The sequence below is a fragment of the Mytilus galloprovincialis genome, chromosome 11 (genome assembly GCF_965363235.1).
Source record: "Mytilus galloprovincialis chromosome 11, xbMytGall1.hap1.1, whole genome shotgun sequence".
Classification (NCBI taxonomy): domain Eukaryota; kingdom Metazoa; phylum Mollusca; class Bivalvia; order Mytilida; family Mytilidae; genus Mytilus; species Mytilus galloprovincialis.
In genome coordinates, this window is record NC_134848.1 from 73,496,629 (window position 1) to 73,504,625 (window position 7,997).

Consider the following 7,997-nt stretch of genomic DNA (forward strand, 5'->3'; position numbering starts at 1 on the left):
AAAGTTATATTTCAAATAGAAAACAAAGCGTTTTTGTTTCAAATGCCTATTCGCCTTTTAATAATACTAATGCAGGAGTTTCGCAAGGCTCTGTTTTAGGTCCCCTACTATTTCTTATTTATGTAAATGACATAGCTGATAATTTGACAAGTCTAATTCGATTGTTTGCTGATGATACATCTCTTTCTTATTCCAGCAATAACCCTTACACTATAGAGGATGTCTTAAATAGCGATTTAGAACACATTTCAGTATGGTCTAAAGATTGGCTTATTAATTTTAACCCTAATAAGACGAAGGCTATGATATTCTCCTGCCATACTTCCCCAGATGATATTGAAATAGAATTTCAAAACCAATCAGTAGAATTTGTCTCCTGTCATAAACACTTAGGGATTACTTTTGATTCCAATGGTAAATTCCATACACATATAGAAAACATTTTAAAGTGTGCAAGCACAAGATTAAATGTTCTTAAAAAATTGAAATATGTATTGAATAGAAATTATCTTGCTCGTATATATTTAACTTTTATAAGACCCGTTATGGAATATGCATGCGAGTTATGGGATGGTTGTACTCAACAAGAAGCCGACAATTTAGAACATGTTCAGTTAGAAGCAGGGAGGTTAGTAACTGGGTTGCCCGTGTTTGCTAGTCGAGAAGCTATATATTTTGAAACTGGCTGGCAATTGCTTGCGGACAGAAGAAAGTCCAGAAAGCTCAATATGTTCTATTCTTTACATAATGGGACTGCCCCTGATTATCTCTGTGATTTAATGCCCCCGCTTGTTGGTCAAGTATCTAACTACATGTACGATTTGCGAAACAGTAATAATTATGTAGTACCCGGTTATAGACTAGACATAACTAGAAAATCCTTTTTCCCATCCACTACTATTGAATGGAATAGCCTTAACCCCGACCATACGTACGTCCAAAAATATAATATTTTTAAACGAAAGATGAAGTCCAAATTAATACAGCCACCTTCCTATTTTAGTTGTGGGGATAGAAAACTTAATATCATTAATACACGTTTGAGAAATATGTGCAGTTCTTTAAATTCAGATTTACATCGTGTTAATATTAAACCCAGTCCCGCATGCAGCTGTGGCCACCCTGTTGAGGATAGTATACACTATTTTTTAGAGTGCACTTTTCACAACGAAGCAAGAGAAATACTGTTTTCAAAATTAGAAAGATATGCTATATCCATTGAGCTTCTATTAGCTGGTGACAGTGACCTTTCTTTTCAGCAAAACAAAGACATTTTTGAGTCCGTTCAATCTTATATCAGAATAACACAAAGATTTAAAACAATCAATTATCATTCTAAATTTCTACTTTACAAACTTTCGCTCCAGTCCAGTTGTTTCATTATTATTCATTATTATATTGTATTTTTTCTTCTTATAATGTTGTTATAACTTGTGTCCAATGCCTTTTGATACATTTGCAAATAAAATATGTTTAAACTAAATTAAAGTAAAAAAAAATATGTTTTGACATAAATTATAGGTATAACTTATTCATAATGCGAGTCAGTTCGTACCCAATAATTCTTGTGGGCTAGTCAAGCAATCTTCGGTGAAATCTAGTTTGTCGTTACAATTCCAAAACAGAACTGTCAAAATATTATTTTTTTTCAAATGCGAGATCGCGAGTTCACATAACGGAGGGGGGGGGGGGGACAAACCAATTATCCTTCACAAAAAGTCCTCTACTCCAAGTTTTTAATTGAGCACCAACAGAAATCATGGTCGAGTTGTGAGAGCGGACGAGGTTGGCGAGGTTATAAATGTCTTTGGAAATATGAATTCATGTAACGGGGGCGTGCGTGCCAAATACACCAAATAAATGTGCTATAGTCAATAGAACGGGTGATGCGATGAATTTCTTCGAATTACGAGTTCGGATGTTCATGAAATCTGCTAGCTGCTAACGGTATGAAGTTGCAATGTTCAATGAGAGAGCAATGTGAGAGCTAGCGTGGCAATACATGATTTTCCAAGTACAGGTTCATAAAACAGAGATGGGCTATTCTCATTCACCAAATGTTCTTTAGTAAGTTGGTATCATTAGATATTAATTTCAAGTTGTGAGCGATACATGTCCTTAAAAATATGAGTTTATACAACGAAGTGAGCAAGCCAGTTATCTTGTCCAAGCTGTTAAGAATGGTCATAAATCAATTGCGAGTTGTGAAAGCGGGCGAGGCGATGCTCCTTCAAAATACGAGTTTATAAAACAGTGAGCGAGCCAATTCTCATTCACCAAAAGTTCTCTTGTATAAGTTGTAAAGCATCAGCAGAAATTAGTTTCTAGTTGTGAGAGCGGATGAGTAGATACATATCTTTCAAAATACGAGTTCATACAACGGGGGTGAGCGAGCCAATTCTCATTCACCCAACGTTTTCTTGTACGTATCTATAGAAATAATAATAGCTGGCGAGGTAATATTTGAATTGCAAAAATCGAGTTGTTACAAAGAATAATAGCAAGAGAAGAAAGTTCAAGAAATAATGCAATTTTAATTTCTCGGTGTTTGTAGAAACTCTTCAAAACTAAAATTGCTTCTTTCTTGACAAGTACAGTCTTTTTAAACACTTTAAGCAGTTATACCACATGGCCTTCCGCGAGAGAAAAAAAAACTCCGTTATATATGGCCATCATGAAAAAAACCCGCTGTAATGGCAAAGCCCCAACATGAAAAAAATCTGTAAAGCAAGTAAATCGAGAAAGCTAACTAGCTTATTCATGTATGTAATAATTGTCACCATTTCCAGCTTTGACCGTTTGTTCATGACACAGTTATTCTTATTTTTTTTTCAATAACTCTTTGGAGAAATTATCACCGTGTAATTCCTGTTATTATTGGGACATAATATTCATTAATACAATCATCCTTTACCTTTTCATGAATACTAAATGGTTGCCTATTAAGGATTAAGAAACATTTCATGGTAAGCTTCCTTTTCTATTGATGAGGTATATTTTATTTATTATCATCTTAAAGTCAAAACAAAATTCGTTTTCCAAGGAATATTCTGAAATATATACAACTGATTAACATTCGGAAAGACCTGCGGAACTTCTCGTACTTGACCCGCTTGACAATTTGAAATAAGGGGGGGACAGTTTGAAAAGTGGTTCAAAAAAGGATACGAATCCATCATATGATAAGGTAAGACATTTTATTTATTATTTGAGATGTTCAATTGTAAGGATAATGACACAAGTAAATTTAAAACTATCGTAAACATTGTCAAATTGTCGTTCAAAGTTCCCACAAAAATTCGTTGGGAATCCACTACGAGAAAATGGATGGTTGTAATAAGACTCTGCGGTTCAACATTAATAGTAAAAAAAAATATCCGATAAAAAACGTTGAATGTAAATGATATGAACCTGCAGAGTCTTATATTATAGGACTACATACGATACTTAAAGACAGTACCAACACACACATGTTTTAATAAATTGGCAATTTATGAGTTTAGTCTCAAGTGCAATGAAAAAACTTGCTGATATTTTATCAGGGATAACTAACCCAGGAAAGCTCTAAAGCTTGTTTACAATGGGGTCCCTTCATGTAAACACAAGGATACAAAGATAATACACAAACTAGTATTAAAAAAAAATCTTTAAAGAATGATTTAAATTAAAAATAATAAAAAAAAAATCATAATATTCTGAAGCCACACTTACTATACTTTTGGTAAAGTACTCTTTAACGCTTATTTTGAATTCCTAGTTTAGGGAACGGTCATTATTTACCAGCTGGGGGGGGGGGGGGGGGTTGTGAAATGAACAATATAAAAATGAACTCCCAGTCATATTGTAAATTTAAAAATGATCCCCAAATGTAGTTAATACTAAAAACTTTGACCCTCCCCCCATCTGGTTATATAATTAATCAATGATTTAAACCATTTAATCAACAGCATATTGTTATTGTAAGCTGAAAACATGCATTTATAAACATATTTACACAACTTTAAGATATATATACACTTAACATGACTAAAAGAGGGACGAAAGATACCAAAGGGACAGTCAAACTCATAAATTTAAAATAAACTGACAACGCCAAGGCTAAAAATGAAAAAGACAAACAGTCAAACAATAGAACACATGACACAACATAGAGAACTAAAGACTAACCTATTTTTGTACAACTTCTTCACCTTTTTACTCACATCTTCCATATGATCACTCACTTCTCTGGTACTTTCACTTTCATCTTTACACTCTCCCTGTCTCCAACATTCATGACTGCTTTCATACAACGCCCAGTATCTCTCTTCAACACTGTCACATACATTTTCAAGGATGAGACACTTGGCTGTGTGTGTGAAAACATTTTTTTTTCAAATAAACAGAGGACAGCTTTTGCATGTTTTACCCCTATATAACAAACTTGATCAATATCAATTTTACTTGTTTCATTCTCAACTGTACTTTTACAAATGTTTTCTGCTTAAATAGATGTTTTAAATTTCACTTTAGAGCTTATCTACGGTTATGTCCAGTTTTTTCTTCTTATTGCGATTTCTGTTCTGCCTACTCTCCCCTTGCCTCCAAATAATTGGGTATATTTCTGAAGTAATTTGTCACATTTCTGTAATACTTCTTTAACCTATCATGAAGTTGTGATAATAAGGTGAGCATCTCTATATTAAAAGCATGCTGAACTGTATATTGTTCTTTGAGTAAGGTACGCCCAGTTTAGTCATACATTTCTCATTCGTTGTCTTTAAGTTCATCATAGGATGTAAAATTTGTATTCAAATTTTAGCTCACCTGGCCCGCAGGGCCAAGTGAGCTTTTCTCATCACTTGGCGTCCGTCGTCGTCGGCGTAAACTTTTTATATTTTGAACATCTAGAGAACCACTGAATGGCAAGCATACCACATCTTCTTTTTTATAATTAGTATAAATAGTTGTGGGTTCTGTTTTAGAAACAAATAAAATCTTGTTGCGACTAAGCTATAATGTAAGTATGATTTGTAATGTGTCTAGTTGTTGTTTACGTACAATATTTTCCAGCATGAGCTAATGACTTATTGAAATTATCGTTACGTATTCTTTAAGCAATACATATCTAGTACGGTATGTGTTATTAAAAAAAACCAATACAAGTACAAATACTCTTTGGCACTATCTTTTTAGTGTCTGTCTTCTTCTGTTTCCAATTGGGTTATCATCCCCTGCAACATTTCAACATTTTTTATATGTTTTTTCTCCATTTTCATAATTATTTGTGTTAACTGTTTTATCTGGGAGGACTATGTATCAAGAGAGCTAGCTCGATATTATTTTTCACTTTAACAATTTTCTAAGATAATCATTGATTATCAACCAGAAAGTTTTGTTTTAAGTATCTTCCCCCATTTTTACTTGTATTAATGATTAAAGTCATATCTCGTGTTAGTTTCATATGTTTAATAAATATAATACTTTATGACATTAAATCTTGATTTTGGTTTTAAAAAAATTGAAAAACAAAAAAAAAAACAACAACTTACCTTAGGTAGTGGATGTGGTCGTTTTCGTAGACGTTGAAGTCGTTGCAATTGGGACTGACGTTGTCAAGGCAGGTATTAACGAAAATAAACTTGATGAAGAAACTGGCGCAGACATTGAAATGGGATTACCAGTTGTTCCGACAGGAATTAAAGGAGTATGTTCGGTAATGTCCTAAAATGGCCCCCGCTTTTAGCTTAAATTTCAAATTCGGATTTATTGACCAATATCACAATAAATTATAGCTAATACAGTGACTAGATAGGAAATAAGCCATTTTGTTGAAAATTTTACGTTTCTGCGTTCCATTATGACGTCAAAAGTAGTACTCATATTGATTTTTCACGAAAAATTCACTGAAAATGGGTAAATTTCCATATATCATTAGACAGGAAACATAGAGCGCATTCGTCGACAACAAAGATCTTTTGAAATAATGTTTGTGAAGACATTTCACATGTCTTATTTGAATATTAAGTTTGTCAACGTCTGCGCTCTATGTTTCCTGGTCTTTAATTTGGTTGAAATCCAGCTGATTTTGTCAAATTTTACCAAAATCCCTTATCTTGACCTTTTTGGAATGTAAAAATCAACGTGTTAGAATTAAACTTTGACAAAAACAGTTCTGTTTAACTTTCTCACATGTCTTTAAGGCAACTTACAACATTTATTGTCTTGTAACTATGAACTTTATTCTTGGGGCCAAATATGGCCCTTCCAGAACTTACTCCTTTGTTGCTGGTACCGCTGGTTTTAAAGTTGCTTGTGGGAATGGTGTTGGTGGCAATGTTGGGTATAAAGCTGAAAAATGAGCTGGTGTCTTCAATGTTGGCTGCGGCGCTCTAGTTAACAAAGAAGCTGTAAATTTTGGTCTTTCAATATGGGATGACCGAATTGGTTTGATAGGAGACGGAAGTGTGGATTTCTCTCAGGCTGGAATATTAGGATGGTTAAACACTGACGAAACTGGCGATGAATTGTATTTTGGTGGCTTTTCTACAAATGGTATGGTGGTATCGTCGCTATTTTTGTAGTGAAAATCTTTATTTTGATTGAAGATGACGATTTCTTCTTGATCCTCGCAAAATTTTAGTTGGTCAAAGGCTGTGTCACGTTGTTGATAGTTCAACAGTGTTTTTCCTTTTGTTGACTTCCCTGTTTAGAACATGGTCTTTATTGGGTCCTCACCATTCTATTGTGTTGATGTTTTTGTATGTTGAAAACTTTTTTCAATTGAATTGCCTTACAACACAATTGAGGGGTAAATAAACTCATCATAGATACCAGGACTACATTTTGTATATACGCCAGACGCGCGTTTCGTCTACAAAAGACTCATCAGTGACGCTCGAATCGAAAAATAATGAGATCAGATTATTCAAATAAGAATACAAAAAAAAAATATCAACAAAATATTAAAGTTTTGAATATTAATTACAAAATTATATTTGATTAACAACAAAATGTTCACATATGGTATTTTCTCTAGATGTTAATATATATTTACAACAAAATTTTTCACATATGTTTTTTCTTTAAATGTCTATATAATTCTCATTCGAAATCCGATTCTGAGTCCGTTATATCAATAACCTTCGGTCTTATTGTGGTATGGTATTTTCTCTAAATGTTTATATATATTTACAACAAAATTGTTCACATAAGTTTTTTCTTTTAATGTCTATACATGTATATAATTCTCATTTGAAATCCGATTCTGAGTCCGTTATTTCAATAACCTTCAGTCTTTTTGTGGTGAAGGTTTGCTCCTGAAATAAAAAAAAAGAAGAAATATTTTAGAAATTATAAAACTAAGAAGTAGCTAGCAATATGTTATCAGATATATTTCTATTTGTAGACAATTTTAACAATCTAGACAAATAATCGAGTACAGATTCAGTCCTTCCTTGGTGAGTTTGTAATATTGTCAGATCCAACAGATGTTGTTTGTCTTTAAATCTCTCTTTAAAAACAGATCAATTCATCAAAATTTGATTTTTTTGTGGCCGAAACTGTGTCATACCAAATTCTGGCATGGTCTTGCAAATGGAAGGGGAATGACTCTGCACTCTTTTGCTTAGTTAAATCATAAAAAGAACAGTATTGTTTAAAAGTGTTGAGGCAAGTTTCAGGGTTTTGAGAATTATCACCCTTGAATTTTTCAATCTTTAAAGAAGAAAACATGTTAAAAATGTTCATAGGTGGTATTGATGTCCTACCTGCTGAAATAGCTGCTGAAGCGGTGGATGTTGCTGGTGGTGGTGCAGAGCTCACAACAATTGGTAGATAGGCCGGAATCAGCAACAGGAAAAGCTAGAATACAATTAGTGTTCGAATTCTTCAATGAAGAATAAAGTTAAAACATTACAATATTAGATAATTTTTTTTTGTTTAAGTATTTGTAAATTGAAAACTTTAAAAAAAAAATGAAACATACATTTTTCGTTTTTTTTAATATAATATATAAA